At 40.3% G+C, this 26,065-nt stretch overlaps 1 protein-coding gene across 6 annotated transcripts in view; it reads right to left on the bottom strand.

Annotated features, from left to right (window-relative positions):
• LOC120903634 (protein slit) overlaps window positions 1–26,065 on the bottom strand; it is a 148,185-nt gene that overhangs the window by 14,343 nt on the left and 107,777 nt on the right. The window lies entirely within an intron of this gene.

The following is a 26,065-nucleotide window of genomic DNA, read 5'->3' as shown; positions in this document are numbered from 1 at the left end:
AGAGTGTGTATAAAACCAACGTTCCCTTAAGCTTAAACAATATACTCTCTATACTACCGTGTCGAGACTTAGGCATAGTGTATGTTTCAAGTTTCACTCACTTATGGTACAGGTAGATGAAAAATTATAGGTTTAAGCTTGGTCCTATGTCACAGGTTGCATCGTCACGCATGGATGGTTTGGCAGAACAAATTCTCAATAAATTGAGCTCCGATCCCATCTAAAATCTAAAAACCATGCCAACCGTAAGAGTGATAGAGCATGTCGTACAATGAACTACTCGGGCTCTTAACCAGCATCCTTCATGAAAGGTCGTTTAATTACTGTTTTGTTCAATTTGTATCCATCAGCATTCTAATGTGATGAAATGATAGCAACAAAATTGTCTTCAAAACGCCATTTCTTTTTCAATTTCAGTAAACACAGTTAACTTTTTGGGGGGATAGCAACATCACGATGTATGAATAGAATCGCAATAGCCAAATGTATTTATTGTAGCCAACAAAAACTCGCAACGGAAACGCTAGTTCACATCGTCGTACATCTTTCGCCAGCTGTTAATATTCATGACACATTTTGCTCGAATTTACGCTTCTTCACACACTCTGAGGATGTGTGCTCTCGGTTTGTTACCTCCCGAGTGGCTGCCTCGCGGAGGCACATGTCCGTCTACATCTGGATGCATGTTTACACAACGGATTTACGAGTGTTTGCACTTGAAGATGAGCGAAAGCGAGCAGATGAAAGGGAAATTGATGTGAGATTCGGACGGGACGGATGGGATTCGCTTGATTCAGATAGCTAGGGGGCGGAAGGTGAGATGTCCCACAGTGGAAGGGGCGGAAGGTGGATGTCCCAAGGCGATGAATCTTCGTTTAGAATCCCAAAATTCTGCAGCTGCTGAGGCTGCATTGTGTGCAGAGATGCACGGTAGCACTCAGCGAATGCACACGTATTGTATGGCATGAATGGTGATGGAGGTGTGGGAGCATAAAATAAATAAAATGTTGCACTAGGAGGTCGTTCCAGGCAATGCACTGAGGGAATATTTACGAACAACACAAAATATTGCTCAAACTGCATTAGAGTGCTTCTGCTGCTCGTGTGGGATGTGGTATGTACGGTGTAAGTAAAAGCAAGACCCGTCACCAAAATCATACTGCAGAACTGAAAAAGACGGATGTGGACGGATGTAGATGAAGCTGCATCAAAATATTTCCCCAAAATGCAAGCGCTTTCCACATACAATCAGTGGCAACGTTGCTCGCTTGAAATGTTTGTACCATTTTTACTACGTCCTGTGGTAGTGTGGGATGATATGCACGTTTGACTAGATTCACCCATGTGCTATGTGTCAGTCATGGTGTCATGAGCCCGTTCCACAGATAGTTATCGTGTGAAAGGAGTCACAGAACGCCAACTACGTTTTATAATCCCTGTGGCAGTGAATGTAAGTGAGAAAAATGGCACCAGGCACATACGAAACTCGTGTGATTGCCCTGTTGAAAAGGAGCACAAAAGATGTGGACGTGTGGACGATGGTCCCCCACCATATTCCTTGTGTCAGAATCAACTAACAGCCGCACCCGAACGGGCACTACAAAAAGGATAATGCGAATGTCATGTACGGGGTAATGGTTCACGCACATTATGAGAGAGTAAGCAGATTTTGGTGTTGCAAATGTTAAAACCGATTGAAGTGCTTCGTTCACAGTTAACCAGCACATTTGGCACCTTTTTTTCTGATGGCGTTAATGATGAGGCTTCGCGAGTCAAACGATTGCTAACGGGCGGCATTTTATGTGGATGATCCTTGCTTTTATGTGTACTCTCTGCATTTTTTGTTGAATATGTTAGGTGTTGCTTGATTTTTATTTATTTTTGGTAGGGTGGAGTTCAGTTTCCTGGAAAGCGGTTTAATAGCTTTCGGCTGGATTATGAGCACTCAGCGAGGATGATGGTGAGCAATTAAACTCTTTTATGTGTCACGTTAATCCAGATGAACGTTTGAAGACATTTAAAGGCTTAATGAGAGTTGATAATCTGCAAAAAGCATTGCTCTATGGTTGTTTGGCTGTTGAAACTCTAAAGCTAAAAAAAAATAATTGTGTGAAACCCTCAGTGTAGATATATAACATGATTATTACATGATTATTTCGCATCGCAAAATTCTCGTCATTTTTTACCATAGATAAATGGCAAAACAATAAATTCCCATTGACACTAAGATGCCATGAAGTTTTAAATATTTGTCCATAATTGGTTTCGTGTTTCAAACGTTGATTCTTCCACTGTTTTATATCGAGGCTGTCTCACTTTGTTGGTCATGTTTTTGCTTCAAATCCCACACAAAATGTCCGGCACAGCGTGTTGTCATGAAGCAATGACCTGTTGACATGCAAATAAACATGCATTAGCATTTTGTATTCCATCTTATTCTCTCATATACTGACTGAATATCGATGGAATGCATTTATTTTGCATACATACTTATTGTCCGATTGCGAAAGGTGTGGTGGTTTGCATGTTTGATTCATATTAGATAGCAAAAGCAGGACAATGATCATCTAATCCACTCTGTCTACACATCACTTTATCGACCGCCCGGTTTGAGGAACGCATACCGAAGGCTACAAAATAATAATGAAGTTGGTTTTGAATTGGTTCATAAATTAAGTGAGAATGGAATTTGATGAGCTGATAACGCGCTCCACCGACACTTTGTGGTGCTCGTGCATGCATCTACGTGTCCCCGTGTTATGGCGGACTTGGGATAGCCAAGCGCAGTGGAGCATCCCCAGTGCTAACCACCAGCACATGATGTTGTTCGATGCTAATGTCATGTTAATAAATGGGGTTTCGGTGAAATGGGGCCACCCGGTGTTGGTTAGCGTGTCGCATATCGCTGCAAATATGTATGCATGTGGCAACAAAACACTGCACTGTATGTGCCGGGAAGCGCCCATAAGAGGCCTCTTGTGGTTTATCGTCCCTTCATCATCATCGGTGATACTGTGCGAATGACATTTTCCGAGCTATCGATCCCGTCAACGTGCAAGCATGCTAACAACATCCTGATTAGAATTTATAATCACCACCGCTTCATCTACACTTAGACGTTTCCAACTTAAGGGATACTGTGTCCAGTGCACTTTTGAATATTTTGAACTAATTTAGCCGAGAGAGGTTCAAGCTTGGATGTCGGTAAAGGTGAGTTTGGATGGGTGTATTGTCTTATTGACTGGAATTTGATAAGGGTTTGTCAGGGATCAAAACAAACTTTTTTTTAAATTAAATTTATTGCCATAGGTATCTGAAAAGTGTCGGCTCAGTTAGGATTTAGTTTTAGATGTGAAATATTTTAATAACATAAAATTAGAAAGTAATCAATTTCAACTCCACAGCATTTAATGACAAAGCTCAAAAATTAAACTTGAAGTAGGAATTAGTTGGTGTGCAATAGTACATTGGATATTAAACAAAACTTTAAACGAGCACGGGTCAACTTCTCAAAAGACTCTTCATATAATTCTTCATTCCTTCTCTTTACGACAAATATATCTTAACGACGACGATTGGATTGGGCTATCTTCCAAAGAACATTTTACCAACATGGTCTACGGTCCACCCAGAGCACGTCAAGACAGATTTGTGCTTCAGGAACTAGAATTCCTCTACCCTATTTGCTGCAAGTATCCAGCAGAACACAGAACATTCATTTCTGCTCTGAAGTGGAAGCGAGTGTGAATGAAAGCCAATCCGAAAGCTGCTACTAACGACGTTCATATGTGCTTGGGAATACTGGAGCAGCCGCAATTTATACAGTATCTCCATGGGTTTGGTTTCTAGCAAAATCACACTGAAACACGATGATGCTGGGTGTAGATGAGCATGTAATTATGTATGTTTACAGATATCATAAGACATGTGCACATCCAAATGGTAGGTGTGGATTCCGCCAGGGAACTGCCAATTTGCGGTGCCAGCAATCATGATAACCGGAGCTGTTTGATGGTAGAGGAAGGGCGATAATACAGAGCATAGGTCAAAAAAGCAGGAAACCGATGTTATGGATACGAAGTTGGTATCCGCGTGGTATGGAATTTCTTCCTCAGCATCATTGCTATGTGACCAGTTTGGTAATTTAGCCGACGACGGAGAATATTTGGAGCGTTTAATTAAACCACAAACCTACGCTGGATTGATGATGGTCGCAATGGGATGACTTGTACTGATGACGAAGTTATGTCAGTCGATGAATTTTTGATTAACGGTTTTGTACGATATGCATTGTTTCGATAAGACGAGATTTGTATTTGATTGGAATGTCAAAGATTTTTTGAAATTCAATTTTTTAATTAAATCCTAAAATGGGCACTGAACTGTCTTCTCAAATTAAAAAGTTTATTCTTCAACCTTTGTTTATGTAAAACTCAAACGACATGATAAATATTTAAAAAAAATAATATCCTCAACTACAATCTGATTTCGATCCTTCATACTTTTCTTAGAGCCTCTTGACAAGACAGCAATCACAAGCAGACTTTGCGTCGACGCGATGTGAAAGAATCATGATAATTACTCCTATTTGCCTGGTTAATTAAGATAATTTCAATCTTGTTAAGACTCACGACATCAACGGAGAGTAAAAAAAAAAGAGCGGTAATGTTGTTTGTATAAAGTGTCTCCGCGGTTTTCTCTATCCAACCTCACTGGCGAGCATTACTTGATCATACGAATAGAGTTGTGCTTCCATACAAAAATAGAACTTACTTCGAGTTAAGCAGTTTATTCTTCCCAACACCAGACACATGACGAATGCATATTATTTTAGGTTCACGTTGCATCTGTCTTTCAACACTGAAATCGGTACTGTTTGGACGGTACCATGTATTTTTTATGACTAATGTTTAAGAGAAAAGGCTAGAAAAAGGGGTTCTTTACCAAAGCAATGCAACAAACCAAAGACGTAGCGGTATGGTTGAATCTATATACAACCTGTCACAGGTCCTAAAGACTGGTAATTATTTCGTTCTACAGTCACAGCGCTATCAGAGTTATGTCGACAGATGTGTTAAAACGGACCACAAACACGTTCGGCAATGCAACATAGCTAGGGTTGTGTTAGTCAGCGTCCCAGCGGATTGGCTGAAAAAGACATCTCTTTAAACCCCAATTTTAGCTTCTTGTTAGCGAGAAGCATCCACGGATGGAATTTGGGGCTTGAAAGAGCACAATAAGCATTCAAAAGAAACTGGAAAAACCTGATCAACGGATTTACGGAAGCTTAACAAAACTGACAGATTTGACAAATTTAGACACGATGGTGCCTCAAGCTGACAGCAAGCAACCTGCGTTGAGTGCATTGTTCGTTCGACAACTGACTAAACCATATTACGGCAAGACTACAGCTGGTCCGATCCGACTCACGGTATCTGATTTATCATCCACCAGATCGTTGATAGAATCGTGGGTTTTTGATTGAGCATGCCTGATTGTGAAATGTAGATTAGAAAGCGCTGTGTTGTTTGATGATTGATCGAAAAACCTACACCTTTAGGGAGCCGATTAAGTCATCTACGTAGTTTATTTAATCGATTTAACATAACATAAAAAACTTTGGGCCGAAGTAACCATTTTAAGCGTCCAGATTGTTGATCTGTGCAAATGCTTATTGTGACAGTAAAAAGTTTATGTGGTCCGATTGAGTAACCGTGGGGCTTTAAGACCACATTTCAAAATGTTTTTGACAGTCTTGAAACCAACGCAAGCGACTGCCGTCTTTCTGGAATTATCATAATGGCTAATGGAGCGTTTGGCCGTAAATTTAGCTTCGACCGTTCTGCAAATATAGGGGGAACTTAGAATAAGGTGTGGGAAGCTGTTAAATCCGGCACAGCAGATAAACAGCTGTAAAGATAATCTTGATCCAACGCGTTGCTGCTTGTGCCGGACTGACCGAGCGGTTATGAAAATGTGGTAATGATATAAATTATTTGCGCACGAGTCCAAGAACCAACACTTCAAACGTGGCAAAGTCACTGAATGTCTTGGGATGTTGGATCTTGGGTACATTAACACGCCGTAGCTAATCGACCCTTACTGGCACCGCCTTTCCCGGGACCAAAACAACGAACTTTTGATAAGCACTCAAAAAAACACACATTTTATTACATCACCTCTTTTCCTGGTGCCTTGCCGGCGGGTTAAAAGGACGCACTCAAACGTATCGACCATCGCGGTAGCATCCTGATAGCTCGTTCGTGGAAGCTCTCTTCCTCAACTGACGCCAACGGCAAACACCCGCATAGAGTAAGGTGTGTGAGTGGGCTTGGCATACGGTCGTAAAAAGCGACTGAACGAGTAAATTTCAAGCCAAATTGATTTTCAACTTTAAGCAAAGAGGTTAAATACTTAATCTGATTTATGCTCCCAGATAAAATCTTCCAGCTTTTGCGTGCTGCAATGGTGAGGCACGTTGCGCTACCGTGACCGGGTAGCACAATTTGTCGAATCGTACCAGAAGCATGGTGCATTTTGGCTGGTGAGTTTTTAGGGTTCTACCTTTGTTGACCATTCTACTACCGTCTGTTTTTCTCTTTACGTGCCACTCGCTTACCGCAATAAACCCATTGCAGAAGTTAGTGGCAAACGATTGCACTTTAGCGGTTACAAAATGATCCAGTTTTACTGGCGCCTTTACGCGGCTCGCATAGAGATGAAACAAGAATTGGCGTTTATGCTTACCTGAAAGTAAAAAAGAGAAAAAAGGACACGGTTAATTGACTGATTAATTATTACAAGGTGGATAAGAGTGTGAAAAAGGACAAGATAAAACCATCCAAAGGGTTTTAAAGGATCGAATTCAAGTGGATGTGGAAGGTGCTTCGTGACAATTAAGATGCTTACGAACATTTTAGCCATCGGGCTCGAACCGGTATCTAGGGTCTCGTACCAAGGTAAGGCAAGATTGCTTGTAAAAGAAGAAGCTTTTCGTTTATTCAACACCTTCTAAGACAAATATATTTCGTATTAATGAACAACTTTAACACACTGTACATTAAACAAGGCACATTTACAAAAATAACTATTCCTTGTATGACTCATGACATCATTTCTACTTCTCAAATCCCATTGACCTTAGACAGTCCTACCATAAATCTTTCACATTTCACTGCATCCACCGTCAAGGCAACACGGCAACAGATTATTTTTCCGCCTTCGGCTTTCCCTTTTCTAGGAATACAGATTTATCGAGCCATGTCTGTTCAGATCGACGGATCTTGGTTTGGGGAAGAAGGAAGGTGTTTGCAAGGGCGCATTTATAAACCGATTAAGGCTTTCGATCGGAAGAGAATCACAACACGAACCACACAAGACGCATCTATTTCTGCTCAACGCCACCACAAACAGAGATTTACCATTTTCATTCATCCCGTCCGATGTTTTGTCCTATACTATGGTGATGTGTTCGAGATCTTTTTATGGCCAGAAAACCATTTAAGCATATGGAATTTTTGCTCAGGCACAACCAATATCTGTGTTGGTGCTTTGGTTTTGTTGATGGGTTATAACTTCGAAAATTGGAAACCAATCTTGAGTTCAACGTCGGTGTAGAGAAATATTGGAATTTTAGGAGTCCAAACACGAAATTGTTGGGTGCGCTTTCGTGGGAGAGGTTGTTGACTAGGGATATTGGTCAAACCTTTTTAATCATAAATTGTTCAAAAGCGAATTTAATTTGTCTAGTAAGACATGTGAGCCGGTTTTACCACAGTCAGCAGCGTATCCATTTGGGTTAACGTGTGGCTTGAACTACCCCGGTGATTAATGGGACTTGGGTCAACGTCACCCAAGTCGCCTCGTCTATACACTCTCAGATGATGCATCGAATATCAATCGAAGCGGTCAAAATGCATCGTTTCTCTGAGAATGTGGCATCCAGACACATAAAAAAGGAATCATGATGGTTTATATTGACACATGGCATGGAGAGCTATCGAAGTTGTCGACGGATTTCGCCGAAGCTCGGTCTAAATATCATCATCCGACGTTAATTGTTGCGACGGTCGTAAATCTCCAGCAACGTCCAATAGGCCAGTGCGTGTGTGCTTGCTTCATGATACAAGCGTTGGCGTTTGTGGAGATGCTTTTCCACCCCATATGGTCCGAGAAGTGAAGCATGATTGTAAGAATTATGAATACCTTTGTTTTTACAATGTGCCGTCTTTGCGTAGTACCATAAATTGTATACATCGTTTCAAGCTGACCGAACGTAGACAGTGACCAAATGTGAACACCACCTCCACACACACATCGGGCCGTTTGGCTCGTAAAAAAACGAACCGAGGATCGGGGTCGAAACAATACGTCAAATTAATGGTTCCTGACAAGATGATTTGATTATGCAAAATAACAGCAACGTACTGTGGGAGGAAGTTGAAGGGGTCGTGTATGCTGCTGCGAAGGAAAGAACTCTGCCGGTGCTTCATAATTGGAACCATTCTTTACAATAAATTAACTTACGCAGACGGGGAGATCATTAATTTATATAACAGCGCACAGGCAGAGGAAGAAGCAAACAACTGGGAAACGAGTGTTTGACATTCGTAAAAACAAACGACGTAGGTTGAAAGCATGGCTTCCAAAACGGAGAAGATTTGTAATAAATGAATGAAAACCTGCTTCGCAAGCACTAACGGAGATAAATTGATGTGCGAGAAACATTTTAATTTGTGCGAAAATTAGCATCTTCTTAGCAGATTGATGAGAGAGATGAGATCTTCTGATTGAATTCTGAATAACACCGACGCTGGAGACAGGCAAGTGGTTTGCATTGGTTTCCTCTCGATTTTGCTGCAAATTTATAAAAATTTGTTCCATTATGCATTTTTGACCACTTTTTTCAGAAATATCCGATTACCAGCAATTCACCCGTAACAATACAAACAAAGTGTGGTTCAATGATGCTCTGCTTTTTTGCGAAGAATAAAAGCATTTCTCGCCTTGAGCAGTTACGAAATGGTGCTATCAGCGATAAATCTTCAATTTGTGCATCTTTCAGCTCACCCATCATGTCGTGTCTCGGATTACATGTCTGAGGATGATGGCAAGCAATTTTCGTAACACGTTGTTCATTTTTCTCCTTCTGCATCAGACATTCTTTTACCATCGGTAGCGAATGGTTTGGATGTAAAGCAAAACAAATAATGCTTCGTATAAATTACTCATTAGTTTTCCTGGACATATCATGATCCCGAATGGGAGGAGTATGTAATTTTTCTTCATTCCTTTGATTCTTCTTTGAACGTCGAAAACATGCACTTGATGACCGGGGTTCGTTGAGCAACGGAATCCGGTCCTCTGCTTGGAACGAGATTTCAGGTTCATTTCTCATAATTTGATATTTAATAAATCTCCTCGAGGAAGGCCAAGCATTTGTTTTCAAGGATGTTCTAGCAACGAGCATGGATATATGCCACCAAACGGTGTGCATTACGCTTTTTTGGACCTTTTCCAACGAGTTTTGTGAGAAACAAGCAACGTGAACAACGAAAGGGATAACAGACGACTATGGCGACGACGAAACCAAGTGAATGCATCTGCCATGTCCGATTTATGATAAAGACGTTAAGGACTTCTCGCTTCGATAGCGTCGCTTTTTTGTGGCGCCTTCCAGCAATACCACCTTCATGGATGAGGGATTGGAGTTGGAGTGTGCAACACCGTCTTACTTTTTCTTAGCATTACCAGTCGGATTCGAAAAGACATAAAGAAGGAGCTGTACGAGAGGAATAAAAAAGCAGTCACATAAGAGGATGGGCAGGCGAACGTCTCGAGACCGTAGCGAAAGATGAGCATTGCTCATCCTCCACGAAAGTTGATGAATAATTTAGAGCGGTGCTCATGTTAAGAACCCGAAAACCCAAAAACCCAACCACACTGGGAATCAAATCGAAAGGGATGATCATTGTTCCTAGTGCCTAGCTTGAGGATGACTTTATAAAATAAAAATATTTATAATTTATGTGCTTGAAAAATTCACTCGATATCGTAAAACTATCCCACCGCTCGACATGGGGGCGCGAGGATGCCAAGAAAACGGTATCCCTCTTGCGTGGACTCTTCTGCAGCAGCCTTCAATGAGGGCGGGCTGCATACTTTTCCAAGAACCATTAGTGGCAGACATTTTTTGTTGTTTCATTCGCTTCATTTCGATCTCTTTTCTACAATCAAAATTGGATCATCGCTTCGGGGGCGGTATTGGGACGAATTTTTAAGAAAACAATCCCTGTCGACATTCCGGGTTTGCGCTTCCAAACACCAAAAAAAAGAAACAGATTCAACGGTTGTGCAATCTCACAGCTGCATACACTCCAACGAACAACAAAGTTCTTTCTCTGCATTGCTGTTTTGGTCGTTATTGTCAATATTTTCTCTCTACTTCCGGGTGGGCATCCCGTGGGGCAAATTTGATTTCGTTTGTGAGCAAACTGAAGGATGAGATACTACTGGCGGATGTCGCCTTAAAATTTAGTTTTTTCTTGTTCAGTTTCGAATTTATTTATTTTCCGTGTGCATTCTTCTTGATGCAACTGACACTAGTACAGCATTTGTCGTTACTGTGTACTCCGTCTTCTTCCAGGAAAGGGAAAAGTTTTTCTTTTTCCAGTTCATTTCCCATCGATAATATATTTGTTGAATGACAATAAATATTTTGGTTTCGTTGCTAAAGGTAAGCAGACCTCGATCACATATCATTAGATTCATTGAACCGTTGAGTGAAACACAAATCAAGGATTGGATTTATGTTTTATAAAAGCTATAATAGAATATACTTGATAAAAGAGCTTATTTGCTTGAGAAGAATATGATAGTGTACTGATACGACAACAAATTTAACACTTTCAATTTCAAGCGCACACTAATGGAAAAAAGCAATGATAGAAAATAATTCATGTGGTTGTACAGCATCTCTATAAATAGTGAACTGTCGGAGATTGTGTTCTCAAATCTATTCATAGGTCCATTCATTAGCGAAGGCGTTTAAGATTAGCTGGCAAGCAACACCTACTGCGCCTGAATGATGTGTTGGGCGTCTCCAAATGAAATCAATCTCCACCGGTCGCGCCGTCGAATGTTATTCTCCTGATGGCTCAAACATACAGACTCATCGGTGATGCGGTGTAATGTTTATGTTTGTATTACCGAATCGTAATTGCTATGTAAACACGGAATCACTTACTTAGCCCCACTATACCCATATCATGTGGGGAAGTAGTATTTCCCATACCGTTGATGCAGAGCAGAGGATTGAGTTCTTTATCCATTATCACATCACTGGTATGATATCTTCAGTTCTTGTTCCATACGCTAGCGAAGAGCAATTTTGTTTACATGCATACCATGCACTAATAGTCTTCCACACCGGGTGGTTGACGAGGTTCGGATCTTCGGAGGTTCGGTAGTCAATTAACTTCTATCAAAACAACGACGTATTATGTCTGTTTCTTGAAACTGTCTGTTTACGATGTCTCAAAGGAAGAGCACAACGTTGCGAGCTGGCCAAGAAGAAAGAGCACAAGTTGCGAGCAAAGAATCCCGTCAACGGGAATAACAAGACAAAGATAATATCGGATTTAGATAAGTAGCCAAGTAAGTATAAAATGTTCTGTTATACGACTTGTTCTGTTATACATCTTTGAACGTGTTTTGAAGGTTTGAGGTAAGTATTGACCGAAGTGCTTGAAACTATTCCCAGTTTAAATTGGCGAAGAAAATTTCCTTCATAAAAACAGTATTCTACGTACGCAAGAAAGACTTAGCCAGCAATCTTTCACATTTACTTCTTCCGTCGCTCGCTCCTAAAGAATCTGGCCGAGAAAATCTCTGATGGTTCGTCATAAATTCCGAGCGTTCCGAAAATACTTTTCTCCAAACCGGGATAATCTTTGCCAGAGTGCTTTGCTGCCGCACTGGTTCTCATTAATTTTCTCTCACTTCTTTCGGTTCTAGTGTGCGGAAAGAATGGAAAGAGAGAAAAAAAAAAACACATCGAAGGTGGAAAATATTTATCGCATTCGTTAGAATCTTCGTACTTCATGAACCTTTTGCTTGGCACGGATCAATTACAACACAAACCGTAATGCGAAGAAACGATAAGAAGTTTCCAATGTAAAAGAAAGCTGCGCTAGTGCAATGAAAAGAGGGGAAAAACTTTATGCAGTTTGATGAAGTGTAGAAGGCGATGAATTTATTTTATATTTTTCGTTGCGAAGAAATGGTAAACATTCGATTTTATCGTTAAACCATCGACTGGAAATGATGATGCGTCAAATAGTAAGTTTAAGGATAGTTGCCAACGAAAGATTCATGTAGATGTTTCCTGTGGAATAAGGGTATGATTTACTTTTGTTTTCAGATATTTCGCTTCTCATAGGATTCGCTTTGGCTAGGATGGGTATGGAATGTAACTTTATTCAATGATACAGTTATTCAGGTGTATTTTTTCACTTTGAGTGCATGAGGTTGGTGAAAGTTAAGCAAAAAGGCTCTCTCTCTCACAGTTCTCTACCGCTCATAGCTTTAAAAGTACAACACTCATGGAATGAGTACCGATCATGATGTAGAATTGAACACTGAAGTTTCACGTTATGCAATGACGCTGAACAGTTAAACTAGTTATGTACATATTTTTTTATTTAACTTCAACGGTTCTAGATCTTACGTGTCAATTTGATTCAACTCAGCCAATATATGTGGCTTGCGTCGGCGTCATACGAACCGACTAGAACCCAACCATTCAACACTACGGCACATTTACTTTTTACTTCTGCAGGCATTCGTATACGATGTGTCCGTTCCAGCTTTTGTTCCAAAGCCCAACTATGTTCAATTTCAATCACCATCACTTTTCTCGTCTTAGTGGAGCCGTTGGAGTATGAGACATCCTTCACACTGGAGTCGGTCGGGATAGGAACGTGAAATATTGTTATGGGACCTCAAACGCCTGGCACGAAAAACGTGCCAATGGAGTGAGTTTTTCTTATTTTCCCCTACCAACAGTTCTCTATAAGACCATCGTCGCCAGCGTAAAGTGTTTGCATATGTGCGGTGGCCGTGGTTTTGCCTCCATTGTGGTTTTGTCTTCGTGCATGTAAAACCTTCCCCTTCGTTTCGTACTTCTTTTCCTAACGCCACACATCTTGGCGAAGTTTTAGAACGAATGTTTCTTTCATTTCTCGTTCTGAGGGTTTTCTTACACTATTCCTGTACACGCTTGTGAGTAGTAGATTGAAAATAATGGTAAGAAATAACGTAGGATTTGTTTGAGGTTATTCACATGAAAGAGGGTAAAATTAAATAAGCACGTGAGCGTTGAGGACAAATGTGATAAAACCGTGTGCTTCTGTGTGGGGACAGAACAAACAGACATCAAAGCAGAACATAAGCCATTTCTCGTAGAGTTTTATTTACCTGATTTTGTACTATATTTGGTTGCGGATTTGTTCAGCTAACGAGCAAATTGAAATGACCTGCCCGTAATGGATTTTAAATCCATGCAACCCATCAAAAATGAATCCTAATTTATTGCAATCCGTGACAATCCATTATTATTTATGTCATATTGTTTTACCATTCCATATTGTTTTACATAGTAGTACCACCACCCATGGTAGGTGGTACTATATTTAATTACATTTGTCCATCACTTTTACACAATCGATATCACCAGCGATTGTTTTATTTAATTTGACAAATTTATCAAGGACCACTCGAATGAATTGCAAGTGGAGTGCGCAAATGGAAAACCAATTTTCCAGACGATGAAAAGTCATGAAGGACCGATGTCCATAACCAAACAGCAATAACCAAATGTGAAAACATTTCATGTTCTCTACCCATTTTCGATACTCGCTGGCTCTGAACGCATTGCAATCGTGTGAATATTTATTGACAAAAGATTAAAATAAAATCCAATAATTTAACTTAATTAACGTCAGTTTCACGCATTTTACCGTGTACGCTCTACAAATTATCTGCGCCTTTATCCTCCTGCTAGCTGTGATTGGATTTTTATTTGGGTATGCACTTACTATCACTTTGGCACATCCGGATGTGGGAAAGCCACTGTGAGATAATTTATCTGTCGCCTGCGTAGTCATCGATTATTCATTATGCACTCATGAGATTGACAGGAGGAATAAAAATCCAAATTGTCATCACAGTCATGACCGGATGGTACTACAGTGGAATAAGAGTACCGATTGATTTTGTATTCTTGCGTGAAACAAAGTTGCAGGACAATCAGTGCAGTTGAGTGTTTCAGTGTATTATCAAGCACTTTCGATGAGCAGTGTAATGTTCGAGTGGTTTTGACACTGATTGAATGTTGCACAACGATTGATTTCATTAACATCATGAGAAGTGGGACTATTTTCGACCTAGTTCTGCATGCATGATTTTGAGTTTCAAGATCAATGTGAATATACTATTTTTTCGAGGAAAGCATATCTCAAGAGCAAAATATTTGTAATACGTTGCAAACATAACTTTATTCTTGTTTTGAACATTTGACGTGTTTGATTACAAAAAAACCTTTTGTAAAAGATCATGCATCTAAAAGATTATAGCTAGCAATAAACACTTTTCAAACCTGTTTATTAAGCTTTTCAATGCATCGTACCATTTGAAATATTCAACAGCTTCTTGAAATTGAAGAGCACCGACATTAGCACCTATTGTTTTCGTTCTTTCAAGAACACGATTGAACCGTACAATGATCCTATGTTTAATCCACGTACTCAGTCTGTTAATGGATTTGAAGTGGTTTTGGATTATTTGCACCTTTAGGTATTGTGAATTTATAAAATGCAGACTCGGGTTAAATATCTTGGGCTACAATAGGGTTCAACCAGCAACACCTTCATGTTTCACGTTATTGCTGTATTACCATATAAAATTACATTTTAAACCTTCCTTGGCACGGTTCAGCTTTTACAACATTTTTGAACCTCAAGTACATGCTGGTGCAACAGTTTTCCCTTCATATACTTTTTAAAAACACGTTTACTCGTCACCATTCTGGTTTAACAACTGTCTTGAATAGAAATACCACAGCAAACTCCATGGCGCCGTCCATTACTTCCCCACCATTAAATACATGACTCATCCGGCAGACGAAAGGATCATCAATGTTCATCCTTGTGATCCTGCTCGTTTCGTTTAGACGGGAAGCACTCAGACGCTTTTATGACTCAAGGTGCGGAAGGTGAAAAGAAACGTCTGCAATAAGTGAGAGGTTTATTGAATCTGGACAACCGTTCAATCTAACGACGCCATTTGGAGTGAATGAATTTGTTTCGTATAATAATGGAAACATATCCACCACGTATGTATCGGCTTTACAGACCTATAGCTCTGATGTTTGAATAGAAGAAAACACATCCAAAAGGTTGTTTGTTGCTTCAAGAGGGTTACACTTTTTTGTGATAAGTTGTTCATCAGAATGCAACCATGGAGCGACATTGGAACCCTCCACTGGAAGAATGTTATTTTTATTAGAAACGACTGTTGTTGTTGTAATTTCAGAAGACTGCGGACACACAAACTGGACTGTTGGTCCAATCAGTCAGAATGCAGACATTATAAAGCCAGCACTGTTTATGATATATCCCGTCGTTTTTTGGTGCCTTACGAGATACGCAGCTAGAGAGCTACGAATGGTTAACCTGTGCCGAGAACCTGAAGCTTTGCTACGGCCACCAGGGGAATCGTAACTTTTTATTAAGCTCCTGTTTGTTGCTGCTGGCTGTAACGAATATGTATTACTCCATCTTACTTTATGGTGAGCATGGTGTCTAAGCACATGTATGATCCACCGAGCAACCAAGCAGTCTTTAAATTAATGCGGATCCGTATCATCGCCTATACGAGTCAGCGTGGTTTGTTATGGACAAGATGGGAAACAATATTACAGCTGAAAATGGACCCTTCTTTTTGTTGCATTAACGTGAATGGTACGCTCAATTTGCGATAGTTTGTTCTGTGTGGGAGCTCTAAACCTTCCGGCCGGTCGCTAATTGAACCTTTTTCGCCAGTTGGTTGTTTCGATGTGGTAATAAATTTCAATTCTCTTTATCCCCTTGCTGTTCTCTATGCTGGAATTCAGTTTCAGCTTTGCCCAAAACCCGACTCCTAATAAACAAGTCATTCTCGCGAGCTTGTCGGTGAAATGGAACACAGATAATATGTACCTTGTTTATTACCTTTTCGTCCCAGAATGGTCCCGACGGTCGTCGATAGTGTCATCGAGGTTGGATCTAATAAATTACAGCACATCTTCAAGGCAGTGTTTGCTTTAGCTTCTTGATCTTATACGTCTGTACTGTCTGGAGAAGGCGAAATATTCCAACAACGAGCAATAACTTTCGCGTTTTGCGTTGGCAGTGGAAAACGAATATCTATTAGCTAAACGTTATTTATAATGCTTATAAAATATAAGCAATAGATTATTTAATATTTTTATGATATTTTTTGTTCTATTGCGGAAAAAGCCTGTGCCCTAAACCACTTGAGGTCCGTGGCGTTAACACACGTGGTTCTCGGAAGGATTTTTTTAAAAGACAAACTTATAACAATACATATCGTGATTTTTCCGACAGTCAAAATTAAATTTTTAATAGGCATGTCTAGAATAAGACTTAAACATATTTGATCAAAAATCTATCAAAAAAGTATACAAAATATGAGTCTTTTCTATATGTGGGTCGCTGCGAATGTATTTACAAAGCTCGTAAAAAAAGTTCGAGAGCACTGCTCTAAACAATCCAAACGTTCCAAATAGAATATGTCAGCTTTTCTATATTTTCTTACAGAGAAAGATTATCTTACCTAATCTGACAAACAACAACTCAATTTGTGGTCAATGAAAACAAGATTAAGAAAAAAAATGAATGATATAAAGTCATCATGTGTTTTTTGGGAGGACAACTTTAACGGTTGTAGAGAAAATAAACAAAAAGCAGGTTTTGACGAAAATGGTAACCTGAAAGGAATGTTGAACGAGATTCGCTAAATGTATCGCAATAAAAAAAAACAATCAGAATCCCAAAATATAAACGGTATACCGCGTAAACACCGCCAGACCACCATGATTAATTACACTTTTATGAAATTTTGACATCATTACATGATTTATGAATCGGGCTTTATGCGTCGATTTGGTGGTCCACAGTACCGTTGCGTCCTGTCCATTAGAGAAAGGTTCGAGCAAGGTTATTCTCGGGAGCATTTGGGCGTCTGCTCTGTCCATTCGTTGCCAATTTGCTTCTGCTCAACAGCTCAACTGCAGTGCAACAACTCTTCACGCTTTCAGTCGGTTTTTTATGTGCTATAGATTGGTTTGAGTTGATTCCCGAGGGACATCTTGCCTGCTCTGAGCATCACAAGGGGAAAGTTTTTGGCTAACCGAAACAGATTTCTCATAATTCCACCAAGCATCCAATCTCAATCCAATGCAGTGGATTATGCGTAACTGGAAGAGATGATTTTTCATCCAAAGCCACTCAAAACCAATCTCTGTGTTCTTCCCGAAGGCAGAGTTTATCAAATTATTCAACCCCTTACAACTCCATCGTTTTTCATCTGGTTTGAAGGTAATAAACAAAGGAAAGATATAAATGATTGTTGGTCGATTACGATGAAAAAAATTGATTATTGCTTTAGCTATGGCTTATTCCCTTTAACGAAATGTGGTGCAATTTGTCCATGAATTTTGTGTGATCAATATATCTGACACAATATCGTCAGCCTGTGCAATCTTTAATTCATGAGAGCAGTTTGATGAAGAATATATACCTTGAGGGCGAAATCAAACTGGAAAGAAATTGATCATGAAAGTAATGGCAAACATAGGATTGATGCAGTATAAATATGATAAAACAGGTAGAAGGGGAACACAATTCAAAGGCCAAAAATGCAAAAATGAAACAAACTAGTTTCAAACGATAAACCTGCATTTACCCTGCGGAGTGCATTTATTTTTGGTAAATGAGGGTATGTGGGTGTGAACATATCGCAAAGAACAACATCGAAATCATGGAAATGGTTCGGTGCACAATGACGATGCACATGATTCAGAAACAGGATGCAAGAGTTCGCGGAGGTTTGGTACGGAAGTTGATCGGTTTGGTTTTTCGATTTCCACAGCCCCAACATCGGTGGTGGGATTGGTGTTAATTTATGCAAACCGTAAACCACACATGGTGGTGCAACCGTTGAACATGCACTGCATTGAACCATGTGGGTAAAATGTTGTTCTACATTTGAAGATTGTGAGTGGAGTAATCATGCTCATGGCGTGTTTAAGTATTATTCACTCAAAAACAGCTAAAATCAAAAAGAATTCAATCATGAAAATTTTAAAGCTTTTGTGTTTTAAATAGGTTAAAAGCGTAGTTTCCAGGGAATAACCTCTTGCTTTAATGATAAAGAGTTGTCTCGGCGATTAATGTCTGTTCAGTTCGAAAGTTCATTAGTCTCGTGCGATTTAAGAATAGAGCCTATCACTTAGTTTCGCCAAACGAACCACTATTAGGAGTCTGATGTTCCAGATTACCTACACGATTCCCGTTAAAGCACAAAACCAGATCTGCTATTCAATTGGCAATGAAAAGTGAAGCAAATTATACATCTTTCGATGTCGATTCATCCGATGGCACACTACAGAATGACCAGCGAAAACTTGAGCATCGTGTATCTCCAATCAAATTGTGATGCCTCCAAGAGCAAACGATATTGTGGAACGTAACGCCAGTAGGACCGCCCTATTACGCTGTTGGAGCTTTCCGCTGTGAGGAAGTGGACAGTTATCCAATGCGCTGAACCATAGCAAACGCGCGAACATTGTGCCATTAGTCGAGCCAAGGGTGTTCTACTTCATCTACTCCGGAGGTCTGCACGTTGGCGATCTCCCGTGGGTCGCAATAATTTTGTGTGTGTTATTTTTTTTAATTTGATTTCGTTTTGCAGTCGATATCGTGCATGTGCCAATGTTTGTGAACTAGGTACGAAAGGAAGGACGGAAAAGAGGAACGATTTCCTTTCGTAACGTTGCTAAATGTTGGTTGAGTTTAGTTGTTTTAGTTGTTTTGCTGCTCTCATGTGATTTGATCATGCCATTTGAACACGTTTACAGCGTGGAATAAATAGCTTCTTCGATGTTTCGTTTTCCTCTTCGATTCGGTGATCATTGTGTTGTGATCTTCGAATATCTTTCTAGTCTTGGGATTTGTTTTTGTGGCACACCGTTACCATCTGATATTCGAACATCGGCAGTGCATGTTGTTGTTGTTCCACAGAAGTACGATATCGTTGCTATCTTTTGCTTCTTCATTTTGACTTGCAAGCTTCTTTCATGCATTCTTTGGCATGGGGAAGCTCTAGAGAACCTTTTCTCTTCACTCAACAGCAAAATAGCGAATTAATGAAATAATATTTATGGGTGGTATATTAACTCACATATAGTATTATTCCGTATTATTTTTATAATTAAATTTTGATAGCTTGATATTTTTAAATTTTGATCTTTGAAAGTGAAATAAATCATCAAAAATATAATTCTGAGATATGAGAAAGAAATGATATTATATTATAATGAAATGTTGTGTCTCAATAGAACCGCTATTTTCCCAAAACAATCAGAATAGTCTACAAACTATAAAAGGTTTGCTAACGACTGTGACGATTAACTTTTTCCAATTCATCAACTTTTTATACAATAAATCAAACTACAAAGAGTCAGTAAATTTAGTTCATCATTTTGGTTTTAAAACAAATTACATAAACATCAGCTACGAGGTTTATTTTTTTCCTCGAAATAAGATTCATGGAAGCAAATTTGTAACACTCATTTCTAACAAATGGTTGTCTCCGAGCACCCGTCTGCATGATAACAGGCCGTGTGATGCTGACGCCGAGACATAAAAATTGCTACAGCATTAATTAAGCACATCCCCATGGCAGAAAGATGATTCTACGGAAGGTAAGAGGAAGCGAAGATCGAGAAATCTCGCCAAACATACCTTATATGGTGTTGCTTTTCGTGTTTAATTCAGACTGGTTTTGCCAAAGCTTGCAAGAAACGACAGTTGATGTTGGTAACGTATTCCAGTAGCATTCTGTGTCTACGTTTCAGGTCGTATAAGTTGTTTACAACTTAACAGCAAATTAAACCACGTTGCCATCGGTAGAATAATTTAAAAATAAATTTAAACATAAATGTCTTTGAAACCGTTCCCAAAAAAATCACAAATATATACAAATTCAATGGCAATTCATGGATTTAAACCAACAGCCTTTCATGCACATTTATTTCATAAAGTGAGGCAAATGATTCTTCATGTAGTTGACATTTATTGTTTAACAAGCACGAGTAAAGACTTTTGACGAATACGACACCTTTTCAAATAAACAAAAATAAAGGCAGTAGAAATTCTCTGATAAGCCAACACACAACAACATTTTGCATAGAAATTTGCCTCTCGAGACCCTTAGCCGACTTTGTTGGACGGTGTATAGGTTAAGTGGCCTCATTACTTTAACGACTCAATTATATTGTTTTGGGGGAAAATATCAACATCATCATCAGCAGCACTTTGAAGAATGCTCATCGGAAATGGAAATCTTCTACAAAGCAATCCGTTGGCGTGTGTCAGCCTTCAGGAGTTTTTCACAGCGCTTTGTGAAGCACTCTACCAGTAGATGTATATTTTTATTCTGGATATGTTTTGCGTAGTTTGAAACAGGCGGTAAGCAAGGGAAGTTCACTTACGCTAAATATACACACGTTTTACCACTTGAGCTCAAGAGAGTAATATCCTGCCACCCGTGATGGAGTGTAAAAGAAGGCTAATCGCGTGCGCTCGTTGCTTGTTGATAAGGTTTTGCCTTGTGGTAACGCAAAAGGTGAAGAAAGGATAATTGAATTATCCTGTGGAATAAATATACCCTTCTAGGTACCCTAATTTAACCTGTTGGACATGTATAAAATGTTCTTCAGAATATGTGAAAGCAAGAGATGTTGACCGTCCTTTTTACGTGCGCTCCACAATAACTGCAATAATTATAATATGTGAAATCTGGTCATTCCAAATCCTTTTACTCAAAAAGAAAAAGAAAACAAACTCTTACAATCTATCTCAACACAGAATCGTTTCATCCTGTCGAATAAGGAATGCTTTTCCACAGACTGAGCAGTTGACCTAAAAAAATGAGCAGAAATTAAGCACCAATTTTGACAGCTAATGGGCAACCATTTATCCACCGTGACCGGCTCTCGATCAATTCCGTTGACCACTCGATGAACACCGACGGAGGCTGCCGTAGAAATGTTCCGCCATGGGGCAACATAATGATGATTAGTTTTAACGCTTTAAAGCTTATCCGCTGATCCAGTGGATAAATGGCAGCAGTTCGCTACGCATTGGTGGCGATCCGCGGAACGCAGAGAACGGGTGAGGGTGTATTTCAATTTCATGATTAGCTCCGGTTGTTTCGTGTATCCATTTTTTTCCATCGCGCCCTGTGACCCTCGTGACTGTAAATCGATGAAAATCACACCGTACACCAATAAAGTAGGTTGAAACACGGTGGGAAACATGTGCATGTGTTTTGATTTCCTTCGGCAGCTTCTTCGATTCTGAAGGTGCTTTCATAGCTCACTCATTTCGGCTGTGTGTCCACAATCCACGACGATTTACCCCGAAGAAGATGATGATTGATGGCTAATAATTTCTCGCACGGCAAGGGGAAACCGTAGATAGCCGCGAATAAGACGGATGGGAATGTTTTCGACGGCATGGTAGATTTACGAAATCGAATTTAACATAGGCTACCTAAACCGGTTGGACAGAAAACTTCTAGCCTTCGAGCTACTGCCACCATCAAGCGTTTGTTGGAAGCTACATAGTGTTGGTAGAAAAATTATTATGGTGATTTATGCAAACGAAACCACAAACACAACGCGCGATGAGCTGCTGGCAATAAACGCCGCAAAATCGTTTCTTCGCCAACTTTTCGCTCTCGGCAGGAGCGGATCTCCTACCCAGCAAGAAGGAGATGGTCCCAGATTCGCGAAAGATGATGCCCAACGAGAGCAAGATTAATTGAATGCTATAAAATATTCATACACGACATTTAAATTAACCTGTTGACTCTGGCGGACACTTTGCGTTGGCTAGGGGCTTTTGCACTGTCTTAAGCATTGAGATTCTTCGAGTGTCATTCCCATGCCCCGTTGTTTGAGAGAAACTGTTTCCGCCGGCAATCGCGCGTTGTGTTGTTTTGAGTTTTGAGAAGGCGATCGCAATATGATTCGCGGCTTAAATGCTGCCGACGTCTAAAGTGTGGCCTAGTGGCGAACAGATTTCATCACGATCATGACGTCGCTTGTGAGAAGGCTGACGATGACGATGGTGATGATGACGATGGTGATGATGATGCTGCTGCGCTGAGCAATGAGGTAGAAATGTTAAGTGCAGATTGCGTGCATAGCGTTGGAAGCACATTTAACGGTCGGACACCAGCTTGACATCAGAACGCCTACTTTCGCAAATGCAGAGTAACGTAGTGACGGACGAGGTCGGTTGCACGACGTTCATGGCGGTGGTCGACAGCGATGAAGGTCAGGATTGTACAGCTCGCTTGGTAGAGTGGAAGATAGAAGAGCGGAAAATTAATTAACCATCTCCAACGGTCCGTTGAGCTCGGGACAGCAGGCGTGCGATTTTCAACACCTCTGATACACACCCTAAAACACTGCATTATGGTAGTAAATTTAATCGTAGCTTATCAAACTTTATGTTTGATATTATTGCCCATGGAGTGGGGAGGCAAGAACACGCTGGACAGTTTATGCACGCCGACAAGAAGCGTCCCCGCCCACTTTACGCTTTTAATTGTTTCGCGTAATTGTAATTTATTGCATCGAATGTAATGCATCATGCTGTTCGCCTGCAGTCGCTGTCCGGTTATGTTTAAATTGATTTCGCTGCACGCCCCCGGACGGAATGTTCCTTCTAGGCGACGGTTTGAGCCGAAAGCGCGAAAGGTGTGCGTGAAAAGTATTAATCATGTTAGAATAAATCATACCAGCTCTCAACTATAGAAATAAGAAAGCACATCGCATGTAATAGATAGTAAGCTAATATCTCATAGTCAATTATCTAAGAAGATTCATTTTAAAAACTAAAGTAGTTAAAGATTTACGTTACACAATATTATGCTGATAGCACCCGAGCAAAATTTTACAATTTTCAGAAAGACTTGCAATTGACCTCTCCCATGAAATTATAATTGATTTCGCGAACATCCTCAGGGCTATAGTTTATGTGAGAATAAAAAAAGGAAAATTCCCATTTTGAGCACACAGTGATCATTACACAAAATAAGACATATCGTATTCATCCAATGAACACAATGTAGCATAGATGCAAGCACACTAGATAAACATAGTCACTCAAAACCTCTTCCAGAGAAAACTGCTCAATTTCCTATACATTATTCATTCTTCATCGCACTCCCATCACAATAGGTCGCGGATGGTAATAATAGTCATAACAATCACTATTGCACCGGTACGATGATAAAAAAAATAATAACGGCAATTATGATAATAATAACAGTTCTAACAGCGCGCATTGAACAATGGCCACTTCCTTGTCCATTTTTGTGGAGTCTTTCACGCCCTCTCGCTGTTGCATCGAAGCACCAACCCGATGCTCTACGAGACTGCTCAAATAAAATAACTTAACTTTCCACTTCCACCGATCAGTGGTTGCCGATTATTTGCATGACACGCAGATTCCGAGGATCCCAAGTGGGACTGAGGACCTCAACCACGGGTCCAAACGCGGGCGCTTATCGGAGAGTCCACCACTCGGGAAGCAGTTACTCGTGGCTAGCCGACTCGGACTGGAGCTTATTGGCACAGAGGTAAGTTGGACAATAAATTTGAGAAATGGCTAACAACATCACCACCACCATTGGACTTCGAACGTTGGCCACTTCCTGGGTGGAATCGTGTACCGCTATCGTCCGTTTCGGGCAACGGGCTTAATCACGAGTCACGAACTAGCTGAGGTTCAAGTTTGCTGCTGCCCGTTGCTGGACGGTGGGATTGTGTCTTTGTTCCAATTGGACTCGACTCGGAGGTCTGCCTGAAAGATTGTGTGCGGTAAGCTGGAGCCCATTTGACCATACGAAGGGTACAACGCACACGACCGCGTATTGAACTCTTGCTAGTCTGAAGCCCTACTCATGCTCAAGGGAGGTAAGAGATCCTGGGGGAAGAGATGGTATCTATTCTTCGTAGTGTGGAGTTTCGCTTTTGAGGGTCTCTCCATAATACGACACGGTGGACTGTTCGCTAGTTGTGAGGTTAGTTGTCCACTGATGTCTGGCAGATCGAGTGGAAAAAGTGGTTTAAAAGGAAATCCAATTCCAAGCCCTTAAACACCCGGTGGTCGATGAACGGCGTTTGTGGTCGTTGTATTTTTTCTGGTCATATTTTTCTACTCGATTGCATCTCTCCATGAATGAACAATAAACAATCGAACAGCTCGAAAATGGCATCGCAAAAGCAAATCAGACTGTGATCATGGCGCTGGAGTGCAGCGTGATAGGGCCAGATCCTCGGTAAATATGAGTACAATTCTGGACGGACAGTATGATGTCCGGTGTGAGATTAAGGTGAAAGTGTAAACAAATCGGTTGACACCAATTGTTCTACAGTTTGGAATGTAGCTCTCTCTGCTTACTCTTTGTAATATGTTGGCATATCAAAATAAAATGTTGACATGGCACTTCAAAAGGTTTTCAATCAGTGAGGAATTCCCCCAAGAATTGTGACATTTTTTGGGGGGAAATTTTTGAATGAAATTTTGCTTAATACCATTGGTTCTCAAGCTCGCCCTCGCTCATGAACTTGTTAGTATGGAGTGAAATCTTACATGCACCCTTCTTTTATTTGGCGTAACGTCCTACGCGGACATGCCGGCCTTTACAGACTTTCAAGACATAATTCATTACCACGCAGCCGGATAGTCACAATCCTTGCTACGGGGGGGACGGTACATTCTAGGCTTGAACCCATGACGGGCATGGTATTGAGTCGTTAGAGTTGACGATTGTACAATGGGACCGCCCCAAACATGCACCCTACATGGGGGGAAAAGCTTCAAAGGGTTGAAAACCACTGATACAGACGATAGTTCTTAAAAAAAATTTGGTTTTACAACGTACACAATATTTCTACATTCTTCTTACAAACGAAATCATTTTAAACATTATAGACATCCATAATTTATGAAATCTATATTTCGATCAGATAGTTTCTAACTCTTTTTTTAGTAGTGGAATGTCTGCTTGCATATTATCTCGTTAGGGTTCATTTGGGTAACGTAAAATTCTGATAATATGCTTGAAAATCGACCCTTTGCTTTCATGATGGACGGATATATCAGTCTGATGTTACTCATAGAGCATATGGAAAGATCTTTGTGGTTGTATCCCATCGCCAGTGTGTGATCTTTAACGATCCGATACATGATACGCTGCGATGGGAACCCTAAGATAAGCCCAGCTCGCTATGACTATTTTCAAAATATTTTAATCCTGTTCTTATAGTTCAGTTGACACTCCATTTTGGAGGTGAAACGTGGCCTGAAAACGTTGCTTTTAACGGTAACTTTGTTATGCAAGAATGTCATGGGACAGCTCTGTTTTTCATCCGTAGATCTAAGATTCACAGGCAAACCAAGGAGAGAGTTCGATTTGAAGGGAACGAATGAGTAATTGCCGAGACCTTCAATAACACCAATATCTATAGGCGTTGCTGATATTATTGGTAGGTCAACAGCATCTCGAACTGGCTCAATTGTTGAGGTCACCCAGAGAACGCGAGGTCTTGCCACGTTCCTGGAGGCAATTTATGGCTCTCCATCGTCATCGTTACTTCAGCCGGTTCAAACACATTGGTTCAATTTCGTTCGACGTCGTAATTTTC

Source organism: Anopheles arabiensis, chromosome 2 (assembly GCF_016920715.1).
Source record: "Anopheles arabiensis isolate DONGOLA chromosome 2, AaraD3, whole genome shotgun sequence".
In the NCBI taxonomy this organism is placed as follows: domain Eukaryota; kingdom Metazoa; phylum Arthropoda; class Insecta; order Diptera; family Culicidae; genus Anopheles; species Anopheles arabiensis.
Note: the sequence above shows the minus strand (reverse complement) of the source record. Positions and strands in the feature narration are given on the sequence as shown.